The sequence below is a fragment of the Nothobranchius furzeri genome, chromosome 18, assembly GCF_043380555.1.
Source record: "Nothobranchius furzeri strain GRZ-AD chromosome 18, NfurGRZ-RIMD1, whole genome shotgun sequence".
Classification (NCBI taxonomy): Eukaryota; Metazoa; Chordata; class Actinopteri; order Cyprinodontiformes; family Nothobranchiidae; genus Nothobranchius; species Nothobranchius furzeri.
In genome coordinates, this window is record NC_091758.1 from 21,952,002 (window position 1) to 21,968,701 (window position 16,700).

Here is a 16,700-nt window from a genome sequence, read left to right on the forward strand (position 1 = left end):
TGAAGATACAATGCAATGTCAGGCTTGCATTGAACCAGCCATGGTAAGACAGAGTCACCATAGGTTACATCGAGCCAGCCAGGAGTTGAACCTAGAATCTTCTGATCCGTAGTCAGACGCGTTATCCATTGCGCCACTGGCCCTATGTGAGCAATCAATTGAGACCATAATGCACAGTCTCCAGAATCATGATAGTTTGGTTGAAAATGGAAATGATGGGAACATAGAGTGAGAAGCTTTGGCCATTTATCACAAAAAGATGTCCCATAAGTCACAAGACTTGGTATGTGTTTAATTTGAAACAAGCACTATGTTTGACAGTTATCTGGATCATGAGCCATGGTCTCTGTAGTGAGTAAAGACTTGTGCTATTTGATTTTGTGATCAATTTTAAAGTTAAAAGCAACATGAAGTAAAACTAAGGGGAGCTTGTATAGGTCATAACTGTCAGAGGCTACCACCCACAAATAACAAGCTACAATAACCTCACTGGACGTCAGCATAGTGTCAAAAGAAGTGCCCCGTGTGAGGGTCGAACTCACGACCTTCAGATTATGAGACTGACGCGCTACCTACTGCGCCAACGAGGCCGGGATAGACCTGCTGGTGCAACGTTTTACGTCCCAGAACAACAAAATATTATGCATTGTTCAATGTGCCTGGGTGGGCTTCTTGTGATCACGTTACTGGTTATTTCCAAAAGTCAGTGAAACACATCCCGACCCAATGCCTCTAGGCTACGATGCAATCTTTCAGCTTTGTATTTGGCTTTCATTTGCATTTTTCTAGACAGTCAAAAACAAAAGAGTAATTATTTTAAAAATTGAAAGAATGAAGGATTTCCATGAACAAAAACAAAAGCGGCTTCCAGTCAAGACCACAACAATGGTTTGAAGATACAATGCAATGTCAGGCTTGCATTGAACCAGCCATGGTAAGACAGAGTCACCATTGGTTACATCGAGCCAGCCAGGAGTTGAACCTAGAATCTTCTGATCCGTAGTCAGACGCGTTATCCATTGCGCCACTGGCCCTATGTGAGCAATGAATTGAGACCATAATGCACAATCTCCAGAATCATGATAGTTTGGCTGAAAATGGAAATGATGGGAACATAGAGTGAGAAGCTTTGGCCATTTATCACAAAAAGATGTCCCATAAGTCGCAAGACTTGGTATGTGTTTAATTTGAAACAAGCACTATGTTTGACAGTTATCTGGATCATGAGCCATGGTCTCTGTAGTGAGTAAAGACTTGTGCTATTTGGTTTTGTGATCAATTTTAAAGTTAAAAGCAACATGAAGTAACACTAAGGGGAGCTTGTATAGGTCATAACTGTCAGAGGCTACCACCCACAAATAACAAGCTACAATAACCTCACTGGACGTCAGCATAGTGTCAAAAGAAGTGCCCTGTATGAGGGTCGAACTCACGACCTTCAGATTATGAGACTGACGCGCTACCTACTGCGCCAACGAGGCCAGGATAGACCTGCTGGTGCAACGTTTTACGTCCCAGAACAACAAAATATTATGCATCGTTCAATGTGCCTGGGTGGGCTTCTTGTGATCACGTTACTGGTTATTTCCAAAAGTCAGTGAAACACATCCCGACCCAATGTCTCTAGGCTACGATGCAATCTTTCAGCTTTGTATTTGGCTTTCATTTGCATTTTTCTAGACAGTCAAAAACAAAAGAGTAATTCTTTTGAAAATTGAAAGAATGAAGCATTTCCATGAACAAAAACAAAAGCGGCTTCCAGTCAAGACCACAACAATGGTTTGAAGTTACGATTCAATGTCAGGCTTGAATTGAACCAACAATGGTAAGACGGAGTCAATATAGGTTACATCGAGCCAGCCAGGAGTTGAACCTAGAATCTTCTGATCCGTAGTCAGACGCGTTATCCATTGCGGCACTGGCCCATTGTGAGCAATCAATTGAGACCATAATGCACAGTCTCCAGAATCATGATAGTTTGGTTGAAAATGGAAATGATGGGAACATAGAGTGAGAAGCTTTGGCCATTTATCACAAAAAGATGTCCCATAAGTCACAAGACTTGGTATGTGTTTAATTTGAAACAAGCACTATGTTTGACAGTTATCTGGATCATGAGCCATGGTCTCTGTAGTGAGTAAAGACTTGTGCTATTTGATTTTGTGATCAATTTTAAAGTTAAAAGCAACATGAAGTAAAACTAAGGGGAGCTTGTATAGGTCATAACTGTCAGAGGCTACCACCCACAAATAACAAGCTACAATAACCTCACTGGACGTCAGCATAGTGTCAAAAGAAGTGCCCCGTGTGAGGGTCGAACTCACGACCTTCAGATTATGAGACTGACGCGCTACCTACTGCGCCAACGAGGCCGGGATAGACCTGCTGGTGCAACGTTTTACGTCCCAGAACAACAAAATATTATGCATTGTTCAATGTGCCTGGGTGGGCTTCTTGTGATCACGTTACTGGTTATTTCCAAAAGTCAGTGAAACACATCCCGACCCAATGCCTCTAGGCTACGATGCAATCTTTCAGCTTTGTATTTGGCTTTCATTTGCATTTTTCTAGACAGTCAAAAACAAAAGAGTAATTCTTTTAAAAATTGAAAGAATGAAGGATTTCCATGAACAAAAACAAAAGCGGCTTCCAGTCAAGACCACAACAATGGTTTGAAGATACAATGCAATGTCAGGCTTGCATTGAACCAGCCATGGTAAGACAGAGTCACCATAGGTTACATCGAGCCAGCCAGGAGTTGAACCTAGAATCTTCTGATCCGTAGTCAGACGCGTTATCCATTGCGCCACTGGCCCTATGTGAGCAATCAATTGAGACCATAATGCACAATCTCCAGAATCATGATAGTTTGGCTGAAAATGGAAATGATGGGAACATAGAGTGAGAAGCTTTGGCCATTTATCACAAAAAGATGTCCCATAAGTCGCAAGACTTGGTATGTGTTTAATTTGAAACAAGCACTATGTTTGACAGTTATCTGGATCATGAGCCATGGTCTCTGTAGTGAGTAAAGACTTGTGCTATTTGGTTTTGTGATCAATTTTAAAGTTAAAAGCAACATGAAGTAACACTAAGGGGAGCTTGTATAGGTCATAACTGTCAGAGGCTACCACCCACAAATAACAAGCTACAATAACCTCACTGGACGTCAGCATAGTGTCAAAAGAAGTGCCCCGTATGAGGGTCGAACTCACGACCTTCAGATTATGAGACTGACGCGCTACCTACTGCGCCAACGAGGCCAGGATAGACCTGCTGGTGCAACGTTTTACGTCCCAGAACAACAAAATATTATGCATTGTTCAATATGCCTGGGTGGGCTTCTTGTGATCACGTTACTGGTTATTTCCAAAAGTCAGTGAAACACATCCCGACCCAATGCCTCTAGGCTACGATGCAATCTTTCAGCTTTGTATTTGGCTTTCATTTGCATTTTTCTAGACAGTCAAAAACAAAAGAGTAATTATTTTAAAAATTGAAAGAATGAAGGATTTCCATGAACAAAAACAAAAGCGGCTTCCAGTCAAGACCACAACAATGGTTTGAAGATACAATGCAATGTCAGGCTTGCATTGAACCAGCCATGGTAAGACAGAGTCACCATAGGTTACATCGAGCCAGCCAGGAGTTGAACCTAGAATCTTCTGATCCGTAGTCAGACGCGTTATCCATTGCGCCACTGGCCCTATGTGAGCAATCAATTGAGACCATAATGCACAGTCTCCAGAATCATGATAGTTTGGTTGAAAATGGAAATGATGGGAACATAGAGTGAGAAGCTTTGGCCATTTATCACAAAAAGATGTCCCATAAGTCACAAGACTTGGTATGTGTTTAATTTGAAACAAGCACTATGTTTGACAGTTATCTGGATCATGAGCCATGGTCTCTGTAGTGAGTAAAGACTTGTGCTATTTGATTTTGTGATCAATTTTAAAGTTAAAAGCAACATGAAGTAAAACTAAGGGGAGCTTGTATAGGTCATAACTGTCAGAGGCTACCACCCACAAATAACAAGCTACAATAACCTCACTGGACGTCAGCATAGTGTCAAAAGAAGTGCCCCGTGTGAGGGTCGAACTCACGACCTTCAGATTATGAGACTGACGCGCTACCTACTGCGCCAACGAGGCCGGGATAGACCTGCTGGTGCAACGTTTTACGTCCCAGAACAACAAAATATTATGCATTGTTCAATGTGCCTGGGTGGGCTTCTTGTGATCACGTTACTGGTTATTTCCAAAAGTCAGTGAAACACATCCCGACCCAATGCCTCTAGGCTACGATGCAATCTTTCAGCTTTGTATTTGGCTTTCATTTGCATTTTTCTAGACAGTCAAAAACAAAAGAGTAATTCTTTTAAAAATTGAAAGAATGAAGGATTTCCATGAACAAAAACGGCTTCCAGTCAAGACCACAACAATGGTTTGAAGATACAATGCAATGTCAGGCTTGCATTGAACCAGCCATGGTAAGACAGAGTCACCATAGGTTACATCGAGCCAGCCAGGAGTTGAACCTAGAATCTTCTGATCCGTAGTCAGACGCGTTATCCATTGCGCCACTGGCCCTATGTGAGCAATCAATTGAGACCATAATGCACAGTCTCCAGAATCATGATAGTTTGGTTGAAAATGGAAATGATGGGAACATAGAGTGAGAAGCTTTGGCCATTTATCACAAAAAGATGTCCCATAAGTCACAAGACTTGGTATGTGTTTAATTTGAAACAAGCACTATGTTTGACAGTTATCTGGATCATGAGCCATGGTCTCTGTAGTGAGTAAAGACTTGTGCTATTTGATTTTGTGATCAATTTTAAAGTTAAAAGCAACATGAAGTAAAACTAAGGGGAGCTTGTATAGGTCATAACTGTCAGAGGCTACCACCCACAAATAACAAGCTACAATAACCTCACTGGACGTCAGCATAGTGTCAAAAGAAGTGCCCCGTGTGAGGGTCGAACTCACGACCTTCAGATTATGAGACTGACGCGCTACCTACTGCGCCAACGAGGCCGGGATAGACCTGCTGGTGCAACGTTTTACGTCCCAGAACAACAAAATATTATGCATTGTTCAATGTGCCTGGGTGGGCTTCTTGTGATCACGTTACTGGTTATTTCCAAAAGTCAGTGAAACACATCCCGACCCAATGCCTCTAGGCTACGATGCAATCTTTCAGCTTTGTATTTGGCTTTCATTTGCATTTTTCTAGACAGTCAAAAACAAAAGAGTAATTCTTTTAAAAATTGAAAGAATGAAGGATTTCCATGAACAAAAACGGCTTCCAGTCAAGACCACAACAATGGTTTGAAGATACAATGCAATGTCAGGCTTGCATTGAACCAGCCATGGTAAGACAGAGTCACCATAGGTTACATCGAGCCAGCCAGGAGTTGAACCTAGAATCTTCTGATCCGTTGTCAGACGCGTTATCCATTGCGCCACTGGCCCTATGTGAGCAATCAATTGAGACCATAATGCACAGTCTCCAGAATCATGATAGTTTGGTTGAAAATGGAAATGATGGGAACATAGAGTGAGAAGCTTTGGCCATTTATCACAAAAAGATGTCCCATAAGTCACAAGACTTGGTATGTGTTTAATTTGAAACAAGCACTATGTTTGACAGTTATCTGGATCATGAGCCATGGTCTCTGTAGTGAGTAAAGACTTGTGCTATTTGATTTTGTGATCAATTTTAAAGTTAAAAGCAACATGAAGTAAAACTAAGGGGAGCTTGTATAGGTCATAACTGTCAGAGGCTACCACCCACAAATAACAAGCTACAATAACCTCACTGGACGTCAGCATAGTGTCAAAAGAAGTGCCCCGTGTGAGGGTCGAACTCACGACCTTCAGATTATGAGACTGACGCGCTACCTACTGCGCCAACGAGGCCGGGATAGACCTGCTGGTGCAACGTTTTACGTCCCAGAACAACAAAATATTATGCATTGTTCAATGTGCCTGGGTGGGCTTCTTGTGATCACGTTACTGGTTATTTCCAAAAGTCAGTGAAACACATCCCGACCCAATGCCTCTAGGCTACGATGCAATCTTTCAGCTTTGTATTTGGCTTTCATTTGCATTTTTCTAGACAGTCAAAAACAAAAGAGTAATTATTTTAAAAATTGAAAGAATGAAGGATTTCCATGAACAAAAACAAAAGCGGCTTCCAGTCAAGACCACAACAATGGTTTGAAGATACAATGCAATGTCAGGCTTGCATTGAACCAGCCATGGTAAGACAGAGTCACCATAGGTTACATCGAGCCAGCCAGGAGTTGAACCTAGAATCTTCTGATCCGTAGTCAGACGCGTTATCCATTGCGCCACTGGCCCTATGTGAGCAATCAATTGAGACCATAATGCACAGTCTCCAGAATCATGATAGTTTGGTTGAAAATGGAAATGATGGGAACATAGAGTGAGAAGCTTTGGCCATTTATCACAAAAAGATGTCCCATAAGTCACAAGACTTGGTATGTGTTTAATTTGAAACAAGCACTATGTTTGACAGTTATCTGGATCATGAGCCATGGTCTCTGTAGTGAGTAAAGACTTGTGCTATTTGATTTTGTGATCAATTTTAAAGTTAAAAGCAACATGAAGTAAAACTAAGGGGAGCTTGTATAGGTCATAACTGTCAGAGGCTACCACCCACAAATAACAAGCTACAATAACCTCACTGGACGTCAGCATAGTGTCAAAAGAAGTGCCCCGTGTGAGGGTCGAACTCACGACCTTCAGATTATGAGACTGACGCGCTACCTACTGCGCCAACGAGGCCGGGATAGACCTGCTGGTGCAACGTTTTACGTCCCAGAACAACAAAATATTATGCATTGTTCAATGTGCCTGGGTGGGCTTCTTGTGATCACGTTACTGGTTATTTCCAAAAGTCAGTGAAACACATCCCGACCCAATGCCTCTAGGCTACGATGCAATCTTTCAGCTTTGTATTTGGCTTTCATTTGCATTTTTCTAGACAGTCAAAAACAAAAGAGTAATTATTTTAAAAATTGAAAGAATGAAGGATTTCCATGAACAAAAACAAAAGCGGCTTCCAGTCAAGACCACAACAATGGTTTGAAGATACAATGCAATGTCAGGCTTGCATTGAACCAGCCATGGTAAGACAGAGTCACCATTGGTTACATCGAGCCAGCCAGGAGTTGAACCTAGAATCTTCTGATCCGTAGTCAGACGCGTTATCCATTGCGCCACTGGCCCTATGTGAGCAATGAATTGAGACCATAATGCACAATCTCCAGAATCATGATAGTTTGGCTGAAAATGGAAATGATGGGAACATAGAGTGAGAAGCTTTGGCCATTTATCACAAAAAGATGTCCCATAAGTCGCAAGACTTGGTATGTGTTTAATTTGAAACAAGCACTATGTTTGACAGTTATCTGGATCATGAGCCATGGTCTCTGTAGTGAGTAAAGACTTGTGCTATTTGGTTTTGTGATCAATTTTAAAGTTAAAAGCAACATGAAGTAACACTAAGGGGAGCTTGTATAGGTCATAACTGTCAGAGGCTACCACCCACAAATAACAAGCTACAATAACCTCACTGGACGTCAGCATAGTGTCAAAAGAAGTGCCCTGTATGAGGGTCGAACTCACGACCTTCAGATTATGAGACTGACGCGCTACCTACTGCGCCAACGAGGCCAGGATAGACCTGCTGGTGCAACGTTTTACGTCCCAGAACAACAAAATATTATGCATTGTTCAATATGCCTGGGTGGGCTTCTTGTGATCACGTTACTGGTTATTTCCAAAAGTCAATGAAACACATCCCGACCCAATGCCTCTAGGCTACGATGCAATCTTTCAGCTTTGTATTTGGCTTTCATTTGCATTTTTCTAGACAGTCAAAAACAAAAGAGTAATTATTTTAAAAATTGAAAGAATGAAGGATTTCCATGAACAAAAACAAAAGCGGCTTCCAGTCAAGACCACAACAATGGTTTGAAGATACAATGCAATGTCAGGCTTGCATTGAACCAGCCATGGTAAGACAGAGTCACCATAGGTTACATCGAGCCAGCCAGGAGTTGAACCTAGAATCTTCTGATCCGTAGTCAGACGCGTTATCCATTGCGCCACTGGCCCTATGTGAGCAATCAATTGAGACCATAATGCACAGTCTCCAGAATCATGATAGTTTGGTTGAAAATGGAAATGATGGGAACATAGAGTGAGAAGCTTTGGCCATTTATCACAAAAAGATGTCCCATAAGTCGCAAGACTTGGTATGTGTTTAATTTGAAACAAGCACTATGTTTGACAGTTATCTGGATCATGAGCCATGGTCTCTGTAGTGAGTAAAGACTTGTGCTATTTGGTTTTGTGATCAATTTTAAAGTTAAAAGCAACATGAAGTAAAACTAAGGGGAGCTTGTATAGGTCATAACTGTCAGAGGCTACCACCCACAAATAACAAGCTACAATAACCTCACTGGACGTCAGCATAGTGTCAAAAGAAGTGCCCCGTGTGAGGGTCGAACTCACGACCTTCAGATTATGAGACTGACGCGCTACCTACTGCGCCAACGAGGCCGGGATAGACCTGCTGGTGCAACGTTTTACGTCCCAGAACAACAAAATATTATGCATTGTTCAATGTGCCTGGGTGGGCTTCTTGTGATCACGTTACTGGTTATTTCCAAAAGTCAGTGAAACACATCCCGACCCAATGCCTCTAGGCTACGATGCAATCTTTCAGCTTTGTATTTGGCTTTCATTTGCATTTTTCTAGACAGTCAAAAACAAAAGAGTAATTATTTTAAAAATTGAAAGAATGAAGGATTTCCATGAACAAAAACAAAAGCGGCTTCCAGTCAAGACCACAACAATGGTTTGAAGATACAATGCAATGTCAGGCTTGCACTGAACCAGCCATGGTAAGACAGAGTCACCATAGGTTACATCGAGCCAGCCAGGAGTTGAACCTAGAATCTTCTGATCCGTAGTCAGACGCGTTATCCATTGCGCCACTGGCCCTATGTGAGAAATCAATTGAGACCATAATGCACAGTCTCCAGAATCATGATAGTTTGGTTGAAAATGGAAATGATGGGAACATAGAGTGAGAAGCTTTGGCCATTTATCACAAAAAGATGTCCCATAAGTCACAAGACTTGGTATGTGTTTAATTTGAAACAAGCACTATGTTTGACAGTTATCTGGATCATGAGCCATGGTCTCTGTAGTGAGTAAAGACTTGTGCTATTTGATTTTGTGATCAATTTTAAAGTTAAAAGCAACATGAAGTAAAACTAAGGGGAGCTTGTATAGGTCATAACTGTCAGAGGCTACCACCCACAAATAACAAGCTACAATAACCTCACTGGACGTCAGCATAGTGTCAAAAGAAGTGCCCCGTGTGAGGGTCGAACTCACGACCTTCAGATTATGAGACTGACGCGCTACCTACTGCGCCAACGAGGCCGGGATAGACCTGCTGGTGCAACGTTTTACGTCCCAGAACAACAAAATATTATGCATTGTTCAATGTGCCTGGGTGGGCTTCTTGTGATCACGTTACTGGTTATTTCCAAAAGTCAGTGAAACACATCCCGACCCAATGCCTCTAGGCTACGATGCAATCTTTCAGCTTTGTATTTGGCTTTCATTTGCATTTTTCTAGACAGTCAAAAACAAAAGAGTAATTATTTTAAAAATTGAAAGAATGAAGGATTTCCATGAACAAAAACAAAAGCGGCTTCCAGTCAAGACCACAACAATGGTTTGAAGATACAATGCAATGTCAGGCTTGCATTGAACCAGCCATGGTAAGACAGAGTCACCATAGGTTACATCGAGCCAGCCAGGAGTTGAACCTAGAATCTTCTGATCCGTAGTCAGACGCATTATCCATTGCGCCACTGGCCCTATGTGAGCAATCAATTGAGACCATAATGCACAGTCTCCAGAATCATGATAGTTTGGTTGAAAATGGAAATGATGGGAACATAGAGTGAGAAGCTTTGGCCATTTATCACAAAAAGATGTCCCATAAGTCACAAGACTTGGTATGTGTTTAATTTGAAACAAGCACTATGTTTGACAGTTATCTGGATCATGAGCCATGGTCTCTGTAGTGAGTAAAGACTTGTGCTATTTGATTTTGTGATCAATTTTAAAGTTAAAAGCAACATGAAGTAAAACTAAGGGGAGCTTGTATAGGTCATAACTGTCAGAGGCTACCACCCACAAATAACAAGCTACAATAACCTCACTGGACGTCAGCATAGTGTCAAAAGAAGTGCCCCGTGTGAGGGTCGAACTCACGACCTTCAGATTATGAGACTGACGCGCTACCTACTGCGTCAACGAGGCCGGGATAGACCTGCTGGTGCAACGTTTTACGTCCCAGAACAACAAAATATTATGCATTGTTCAATGTGCCTGGGTGGGCTTCTTGTGATCACGTTACTGGTTATTTCCAAAAGTCAGTGAAACACATCCCGACCCAATGCCTCTAGGCTACGATGCAATCTTTCAGCTTTGTATTTGGCTTTCATTTGCATTTTTCTAGACAGTCAAAAACAAAAGAGTAATTATTTTAAAAATTGAAAGAATGAAGGATTTCCATGAACAAAAACAAAAGCGGCTTCCAGTCAAGACCACAACAATGGTTTGAAGATACAATGCAATGTCAGGCTTGCATTGAACCAGCCATGGTAAGACAGAGTCACCATTGGTTACATCGAGCCAGCCAGGAGTTGAACCTAGAATCTTCTGATCCGTAGTCAGACGCGTTATCCATTGCGCCACTGGCCCTATGTGAGCAATGAATTGAGACCATAATGCACAATCTCCAGAATCATGATAGTTTGGCTGAAAATGGAAATGATGGGAACATAGAGTGAGAAGCTTTGGCCATTTATCACAAAAAGATGTCCCATAAGTCGCAAGACTTGGTATGTGTTTAATTTGAAACAAGCACTATGTTTGACAGTTATCTGGATCATGAGCCATGGTCTCTGTAGTGAGTAAAGACTTGTGCTATTTGGTTTTGTGATCAATTTTAAAGTTAAAAGCAACATGAAGTAACACTAAGGGGAGCTTGTATAGGTCATAACTGTCAGAGGCTACCACCCACAAATAACAAGCTACAATAACCTCACTGGACGTCAGCATAGTGTCAAAAGAAGTGCCCTGTATGAGGGTCGAACTCACGACCTTCAGATTATGAGACTGACGCGCTACCTACTGCGCCAACGAGGCCAGGATAGACCTGCTGGTGCAACGTTTTACGTCCCAGAACAACAAAATATTATGCATTGTTCAATATGCCTGGGTGGGCTTCTTGTGATCACGTTACTGGTTATTTCCAAAAGTCAATGAAACACATCCCGACCCAATGCCTCTAGGCTACGATGCAATCTTTCAGCTTTGTATTTGGCTTTCATTTGCATTTTTCTAGACAGTCAAAAACAAAAGAGTAATTATTTTAAAAATTGAAAGAATGAAGGATTTCCATGAACAAAAACAAAAGCGGCTTCCAGTCAAGACCACAACAATGGTTTGAAGATACAATGCAATGTCAGGCTTGCATTGAACCAGCCATGGTAAGACAGAGTCACCATAGGTTACATCGAGCCAGCCAGGAGTTGAACCTAGAATCTTCTGATCCGTAGTCAGACGCGTTATCCATTGCGCCACTGGCCCTATGTGAGCAATCAATTGAGACCATAATGCACAGTCTCCAGAATCATGATAGTTTGGTTGAAAATGGAAATGATGGGAACATAGAGTGAGAAGCTTTGGCCATTTATCACAAAAAGATGTCCCATAAGTCGCAAGACTTGGTATGTGTTTAATTTGAAACAAGCACTATGTTTGACAGTTATCTGGATCATGAGCCATGGTCTCTGTAGTGAGTAAAGACTTGTGCTATTTGGTTTTGTGATCAATTTTAAAGTTAAAAGCAACATGAAGTAAAACTAAGGGGAGCTTGTATAGGTCATAACTGTCAGAGGCTACCACCCACAAATAACAAGCTACAATAACCTCACTGGACGTCAGCATAGTGTCAAAAGAAGTGCCCCGTGTGAGGGTCGAACTCACGACCTTCAGATTATGAGACTGACGCGCTACCTACTGCGCCAACGAGGCCGGGATAGACCTGCTGGTGCAACGTTTTACGTCCCAGAACAACAAAATATTATGCATTGTTCAATGTGCCTGGGTGGGCTTCTTGTGATCACGTTACTGGTTATTTCCAAAAGTCAGTGAAACACATCCCGACCCAATGCCTCTAGGCTACGATGCAATCTTTCAGCTTTGTATTTGGCTTTCATTTGCATTTTTCTAGACAGTCAAAAACAAAAGAGTAATTATTTTAAAAATTGAAAGAATGAAGGATTTCCATGAACAAAAACAAAAGCGGCTTCCAGTCAAGACCACAACAATGGTTTGAAGATACAATGCAATGTCAGGCTTGCATTGAACCAGCCATGGTAAGACAGAGTCACCATAGGTTACATCGAGCCAGCCAGGAGTTGAACCTAGAATCTTCTGATCCGTAGTCAGACGCGTTATCCATTGCGCCACTGGCCCTATGTGAGCAATCAATTGAGACCATAATGCACAGTCTCCAGAATCATGATAGTTTGGTTGAAAATGGAAATGATGGGAACATAGAGTGAGAAGCTTTGGCCATTTATCACAAAAAGATGTCCCATAAGTCGCAAGACTTGGTATGTGTTTAATTTGAAACAAGCACTATGTTTGACAGTTATCTGGATCATGAGCCATGGTCTCTGTAGTGAGTAAAGACTTGTGCTATTTGGTTTTGTGATCAATTTTAAAGTTAAAAGCAACATGAAGTAACACTAAGGGGAGCTTGTATAGGTCATAACTGTCAGAGGCTACCACCCACAAATAACAAGCTACAATAACCTCACTGGACGTCAGCATAGTGTCAAAAGAAGTGCCCCGTATGAGGGTCGAACTCACGACCTTCAGATTATGAGACTGACGCGCTACCTACTGCGCCAACGAGGCCAGGATAGACCTGCTGGTGCAACGTTTTACGTCCCAGAACAACAAAATATTATGCATTGTTCAATATGCCTGGGTGGGCTTCTTGTGATCACGTTACTGGTTATTTCCAAAAGTCAGTGAAACACATCCCGACCCAATGCCTCTAGGCTACGATGCAATCTTTCAGCTTTGTATTTGGCTTTCATTTGCATTTTTCTAGACAGTCAAAAACAAAAGAGTAATTATTTTAAAAATTGAAAGAATGAAGGATTTCCATGAACAAAAACAAAAGCGGCTTCCAGTCAAGACCACAACAATGGTTTGAAGATACAATGCAATGTCAGGCTTGCATTGAACCAGCCATGGTAAGACAGAGTCACCATAGGTTACATCGAGCCAGCCAGGAGTTGAACCTAGAATCTTCTGATCCGTAGTCAGACGCGTTATCCATTGCGCCACTGGCCCTATGTGAGCAATCAATTGAGACCATAATGCACAGTCTCCAGAATCATGATAGTTTGGTTGAAAATGGAAATGATGGGAACATAGAGTGAGAAGCTTTGGCCATTTATCACAAAAAGATGTCCCATAAGTCACAAGACTTGGTATGTGTTTAATTTGAAACAAGCACTATGTTTGACAGTTATCTGGATCATGAGCCATGGTCTCTGTAGTGAGTAAAGACTTGTGCTATTTGATTTTGTGATCAATTTTAAAGTTAAAAGCAACATGAAGTAAAACTAAGGGGAGCTTGTATAGGTCATAACTGTCAGAGGCTACCACCCACAAATAACAAGCTACAATAACCTCACTGGACGTCAGCATAGTGTCAAAAGAAGTGCCCCGTGTGAGGGTCGAACTCACGACCTTCAGATTATGAGACTGACGCGCTACCTACTGCGCCAACGAGGCCGGGATAGACCTGCTGGTGCAACGTTTTACGTCCCAGAACAACAAAATATTATGCATTGTTCAATGTGCCTGGGTGGGCTTCTTGTGATCACGTTACTGGTTATTTCCAAAAGTCAGTGAAACACATCCCGACTCAATGCCTCTAGGCTACGATGCAATCTTTCAGCTTTGTATTTGGCTTTCATTTGCATTTTTCTAGACAGTCAAAAACAAAAGAGTAATTCTTTTAAAAATTGAAAGAATGAAGGATTTCCATGAACAAAAACAAAAGCGGCTTCCAGTCAAGACCACAACAATGGTTTGAAGATACAATGCAATGTCAGGCTTGCATTGAACCAGCCATGGTAAGACAGAGTCACCATTGGTTACATCGAGCCAGCCAGGAGTTGAACCTAGAATCTTCTGATCCATAGTCAGACGCGTTATCCATTGCGCCACTGGCCCTATGTGAGCAATGAATTGAGACCATAATGCACAGTCTCCAGAATCATGATAGTTTGGTTGAAAATGGAAATGATGGGAACATAGAGTGAGAAGCTTTGGCCATTTATCACAAAAAGATGTCCCATAAGTCACAAGACTTGGTATGTGTTTAATTTGAAACAAGCACTATGTTTGACAGTTATCTGGATCATGAGCCATGGTCTCTGTAGTGAGTAAAGACTTGTGCTATTTGATTTTGTGATCAATTTTAAAGTTAAAAGCAACATGAAGTAAAACTAAGGGGAGCTTGTATAGGTCATAACTGTCAGAGGCTACCACCCACAAATAACAAGCTACAATAACCTCACTGGACGTCAGCATAGTGTCAAAAGAAGTGCCCCGTATGAGGGTCGAACTCACGACCTTCAGATTATGAGACTGACGCGCTACCTACTGCGCCAACGAGGCCAGGATAGACCTGCTGGTGCAACGTTTTACGTCCCAGAACAACAAAATATTATGCATTGTTCAATGTGCCTGGGTGGGCTTCTTGTGATCACGTTACTGGTTATTTCCAAAAGCCAGTGAAACACATCCCGACCCAATGCCTCTAGGCTACGATGCAATCTTTCAGCTTTGTATTTGGCTTTCATTTGCATTTTTCTAGACAGTCAAAAACAAAAGAGTAATTATTTTAAAAATTGAAAGAATGAAGGATTTCCATGAACAAAAACAAAAGCGGCTTCCAGTCAAGACCACAACAATGGTTTGAAGATACAATGCAATGTCAGGCTTGCATTGAACCAGCCATGGTAAGACAGAGTCACCATAGGTTACATCGAGCCAGCCAGGAGTTGAACCTAGAATCTTCTGATCCGTAGTCAGACGCGTTATCCATTGCGCCACTGGCCCTATGTGAGCAATCAATTGAGACCATAATGCACAGTCTCCAGAATCATGATAGTTTGGTTGAAAATGGAAATGATGGGAACATAGAGTGAGAAGCTTTGGCCATTTATCACAAAAAGATGTCCCATAAGTCACAAGACTTGGTATGTGTTTAATTTGAAACAAGCACTATGTTTGACAGTTATCTGGATCATGAGCCATGGTCTCTGTAGTGAGTAAAGACTTGTGCTATTTGATTTTGTGATCAATTTTAAAGTTAAAAGCAACATGAAGTAAAACTAAGGGGAGCTTGTATAGGTCATAACTGTCAGAGGCTACCACCCACAAATAACAAGCTACAATAACCTCACTGGACGTCAGCATAGTGTCAAAAGAAGTGCCCCGTGTGAGGGTTGAACTCACGACCTTCAGATTATGAGACTGACGCGCTACCTACTGCGCCAACGAGGCCGGGATAGACCTGCTGGTGCAACGTTTTACGTCCCAGAACAACAAAATATTATGCATTGTTCAATGTGCCTGGGTGGGCTTCTTGTGATCACGTTACTGGTTATTTCCAAAAGTCAGTGAAACACATCCCGACCCAATGCCTCTAGGCTACGATGCAATCTTTCAGCTTTGTATTTGGCTTTCATTTGCATTTTTCTAGACAGTCAAAAACAAAAGAGTAATTATTTTAAAAATTGAAAGAATGAAGGATTTCCATGAACAAAAACAAAAGCGGCTTCCAGTCAAGACCACAACAATGGTTTGAAGATACAATGCAATGTCAGGCTTGCATTGAACCAGCCATGGTAAGACAGAGTCACCATAGGTTACATCGAGCCAGCCAGGAGTTGAACCTAGAATCTTCTGATCCGTAGTCAGACGCGTTATCCATTGCGCCACTGGCCCTATGTGAGCAATCAATTGAGACCATAATGCACAATCTCCAGAATCATGATAGTTTGGCTGAAAATGGAAATGATGGGAACATAGAGTGAGAAGCTTTGGCCATTTATCACAAAAAGATGTCCCATAAGTCGCAAGACTTGGTATGTGTTTAATTTGAAACAAGCACTATGTTTGACAGTTATCTGGATCATGAGCCATGGTCTCTGTAGTGAGTAAAGACTTGTGCTATTTGGTTTTGTGATCAATTTTAAAGTTAAAAGCAACATGAAGTAACACTAAGGGGAGCTTGTATAGGTCATAACTGTCAGAGGCTACCACCCACAAATAACAACCTAAAATAACCTCACTGGACGTCAGCATAGTGTCAAAAGAACTGTCCCGTGTGAGGGTCGAACTCACGACCTTCAGATTATGAGACTGACGCGCTACCTACTGCGCCAACGAGGCCAGGATAGACCTGCTGGTGCAACGTTTTACGTCCCAGAATAACAAAATATTATGCATCGTTCAGTGTACCTGGGTGGGCTTCTT

The 16,700-nt window shown here is 41.8% G+C and overlaps 34 non-coding genes across 34 annotated transcripts; all 34 read right to left on the reverse strand.

The window, feature by feature from the left end:
* Nucleotides 1-70: 70 nt before the first annotated feature.
* trnar-acg (transfer RNA arginine (anticodon ACG)) lies at nt 71-143 on the reverse strand. The gene has a single exon. It is a non-coding gene; the product is annotated as a tRNA-Arg (tRNA).
* A 374-nt stretch (nt 144-517) lies between these two features.
* Nucleotides 518-590, reverse strand: trnam-cau (transfer RNA methionine (anticodon CAU)). Its single transcript has one exon. It is a non-coding gene; the product is annotated as a tRNA-Met (tRNA).
* Nucleotides 591-961: 371 nt separating this feature from the next.
* trnar-acg (transfer RNA arginine (anticodon ACG)) lies at nt 962-1,034 on the reverse strand. Its single transcript has one exon. It is a non-coding gene; the product is annotated as a tRNA-Arg (tRNA).
* A 374-nt stretch (nt 1,035-1,408) lies between these two features.
* Nucleotides 1,409-1,481, reverse strand: trnam-cau (transfer RNA methionine (anticodon CAU)). Its single transcript has one exon. It is a non-coding gene; the product is annotated as a tRNA-Met (tRNA).
* Nucleotides 1,482-2,299: 818 nt separating this feature from the next.
* trnam-cau (transfer RNA methionine (anticodon CAU)) lies at nt 2,300-2,372 on the reverse strand. The gene has a single exon. It is a non-coding gene; the product is annotated as a tRNA-Met (tRNA).
* A 371-nt stretch (nt 2,373-2,743) lies between these two features.
* On the reverse strand, nt 2,744-2,816 carry trnar-acg (transfer RNA arginine (anticodon ACG)). Its single transcript has one exon. It is a non-coding gene; the product is annotated as a tRNA-Arg (tRNA).
* A 374-nt stretch (nt 2,817-3,190) lies between these two features.
* Nucleotides 3,191-3,263, reverse strand: trnam-cau (transfer RNA methionine (anticodon CAU)). The gene has a single exon. It is a non-coding gene; the product is annotated as a tRNA-Met (tRNA).
* A 371-nt stretch (nt 3,264-3,634) lies between these two features.
* trnar-acg (transfer RNA arginine (anticodon ACG)) lies at nt 3,635-3,707 on the reverse strand. Its single transcript has one exon. It is a non-coding gene; the product is annotated as a tRNA-Arg (tRNA).
* Nucleotides 3,708-4,081: 374 nt separating this feature from the next.
* trnam-cau (transfer RNA methionine (anticodon CAU)) lies at nt 4,082-4,154 on the reverse strand. The gene has a single exon. It is a non-coding gene; the product is annotated as a tRNA-Met (tRNA).
* Nucleotides 4,155-4,519: 365 nt separating this feature from the next.
* On the reverse strand, nt 4,520-4,592 carry trnar-acg (transfer RNA arginine (anticodon ACG)). The gene has a single exon. It is a non-coding gene; the product is annotated as a tRNA-Arg (tRNA).
* Nucleotides 4,593-4,966: 374 nt separating this feature from the next.
* Nucleotides 4,967-5,039, reverse strand: trnam-cau (transfer RNA methionine (anticodon CAU)). Its single transcript has one exon. It is a non-coding gene; the product is annotated as a tRNA-Met (tRNA).
* An 812-nt stretch (nt 5,040-5,851) lies between these two features.
* trnam-cau (transfer RNA methionine (anticodon CAU)) lies at nt 5,852-5,924 on the reverse strand. Its single transcript has one exon. It is a non-coding gene; the product is annotated as a tRNA-Met (tRNA).
* A 371-nt stretch (nt 5,925-6,295) lies between these two features.
* trnar-acg (transfer RNA arginine (anticodon ACG)) lies at nt 6,296-6,368 on the reverse strand. Its single transcript has one exon. It is a non-coding gene; the product is annotated as a tRNA-Arg (tRNA).
* Nucleotides 6,369-6,742: 374 nt separating this feature from the next.
* Nucleotides 6,743-6,815, reverse strand: trnam-cau (transfer RNA methionine (anticodon CAU)). Its single transcript has one exon. It is a non-coding gene; the product is annotated as a tRNA-Met (tRNA).
* Nucleotides 6,816-7,186: 371 nt separating this feature from the next.
* trnar-acg (transfer RNA arginine (anticodon ACG)) lies at nt 7,187-7,259 on the reverse strand. Its single transcript has one exon. It is a non-coding gene; the product is annotated as a tRNA-Arg (tRNA).
* An 818-nt stretch (nt 7,260-8,077) lies between these two features.
* trnar-acg (transfer RNA arginine (anticodon ACG)) lies at nt 8,078-8,150 on the reverse strand. The gene has a single exon. It is a non-coding gene; the product is annotated as a tRNA-Arg (tRNA).
* Nucleotides 8,151-8,524: 374 nt separating this feature from the next.
* On the reverse strand, nt 8,525-8,597 carry trnam-cau (transfer RNA methionine (anticodon CAU)). Its single transcript has one exon. It is a non-coding gene; the product is annotated as a tRNA-Met (tRNA).
* A 371-nt stretch (nt 8,598-8,968) lies between these two features.
* Nucleotides 8,969-9,041, reverse strand: trnar-acg (transfer RNA arginine (anticodon ACG)). The gene has a single exon. It is a non-coding gene; the product is annotated as a tRNA-Arg (tRNA).
* A 374-nt stretch (nt 9,042-9,415) lies between these two features.
* trnam-cau (transfer RNA methionine (anticodon CAU)) lies at nt 9,416-9,488 on the reverse strand. The gene has a single exon. It is a non-coding gene; the product is annotated as a tRNA-Met (tRNA).
* Nucleotides 9,489-9,859: 371 nt separating this feature from the next.
* Nucleotides 9,860-9,932, reverse strand: trnar-acg (transfer RNA arginine (anticodon ACG)). Its single transcript has one exon. It is a non-coding gene; the product is annotated as a tRNA-Arg (tRNA).
* Nucleotides 9,933-10,306: 374 nt separating this feature from the next.
* Nucleotides 10,307-10,379, reverse strand: trnam-cau (transfer RNA methionine (anticodon CAU)). Its single transcript has one exon. It is a non-coding gene; the product is annotated as a tRNA-Met (tRNA).
* A 371-nt stretch (nt 10,380-10,750) lies between these two features.
* Nucleotides 10,751-10,823, reverse strand: trnar-acg (transfer RNA arginine (anticodon ACG)). Its single transcript has one exon. It is a non-coding gene; the product is annotated as a tRNA-Arg (tRNA).
* An 818-nt stretch (nt 10,824-11,641) lies between these two features.
* trnar-acg (transfer RNA arginine (anticodon ACG)) lies at nt 11,642-11,714 on the reverse strand. The gene has a single exon. It is a non-coding gene; the product is annotated as a tRNA-Arg (tRNA).
* A 374-nt stretch (nt 11,715-12,088) lies between these two features.
* trnam-cau (transfer RNA methionine (anticodon CAU)) lies at nt 12,089-12,161 on the reverse strand. Its single transcript has one exon. It is a non-coding gene; the product is annotated as a tRNA-Met (tRNA).
* A 371-nt stretch (nt 12,162-12,532) lies between these two features.
* Nucleotides 12,533-12,605, reverse strand: trnar-acg (transfer RNA arginine (anticodon ACG)). The gene has a single exon. It is a non-coding gene; the product is annotated as a tRNA-Arg (tRNA).
* Nucleotides 12,606-12,979: 374 nt separating this feature from the next.
* On the reverse strand, nt 12,980-13,052 carry trnam-cau (transfer RNA methionine (anticodon CAU)). Its single transcript has one exon. It is a non-coding gene; the product is annotated as a tRNA-Met (tRNA).
* A 371-nt stretch (nt 13,053-13,423) lies between these two features.
* trnar-acg (transfer RNA arginine (anticodon ACG)) lies at nt 13,424-13,496 on the reverse strand. Its single transcript has one exon. It is a non-coding gene; the product is annotated as a tRNA-Arg (tRNA).
* A 374-nt stretch (nt 13,497-13,870) lies between these two features.
* On the reverse strand, nt 13,871-13,943 carry trnam-cau (transfer RNA methionine (anticodon CAU)). Its single transcript has one exon. It is a non-coding gene; the product is annotated as a tRNA-Met (tRNA).
* A 371-nt stretch (nt 13,944-14,314) lies between these two features.
* On the reverse strand, nt 14,315-14,387 carry trnah-aug (transfer RNA histidin (anticodon AUG)). The gene has a single exon. It is a non-coding gene; the product is annotated as a tRNA-His (tRNA).
* Nucleotides 14,388-14,761: 374 nt separating this feature from the next.
* Nucleotides 14,762-14,834, reverse strand: trnam-cau (transfer RNA methionine (anticodon CAU)). The gene has a single exon. It is a non-coding gene; the product is annotated as a tRNA-Met (tRNA).
* A 371-nt stretch (nt 14,835-15,205) lies between these two features.
* On the reverse strand, nt 15,206-15,278 carry trnar-acg (transfer RNA arginine (anticodon ACG)). Its single transcript has one exon. It is a non-coding gene; the product is annotated as a tRNA-Arg (tRNA).
* Nucleotides 15,279-15,652: 374 nt separating this feature from the next.
* On the reverse strand, nt 15,653-15,725 carry trnam-cau (transfer RNA methionine (anticodon CAU)). The gene has a single exon. It is a non-coding gene; the product is annotated as a tRNA-Met (tRNA).
* A 371-nt stretch (nt 15,726-16,096) lies between these two features.
* On the reverse strand, nt 16,097-16,169 carry trnar-acg (transfer RNA arginine (anticodon ACG)). Its single transcript has one exon. It is a non-coding gene; the product is annotated as a tRNA-Arg (tRNA).
* A 374-nt stretch (nt 16,170-16,543) lies between these two features.
* Nucleotides 16,544-16,616, reverse strand: trnam-cau (transfer RNA methionine (anticodon CAU)). Its single transcript has one exon. It is a non-coding gene; the product is annotated as a tRNA-Met (tRNA).
* Nucleotides 16,617-16,700: the final 84 nt, after the last annotated feature.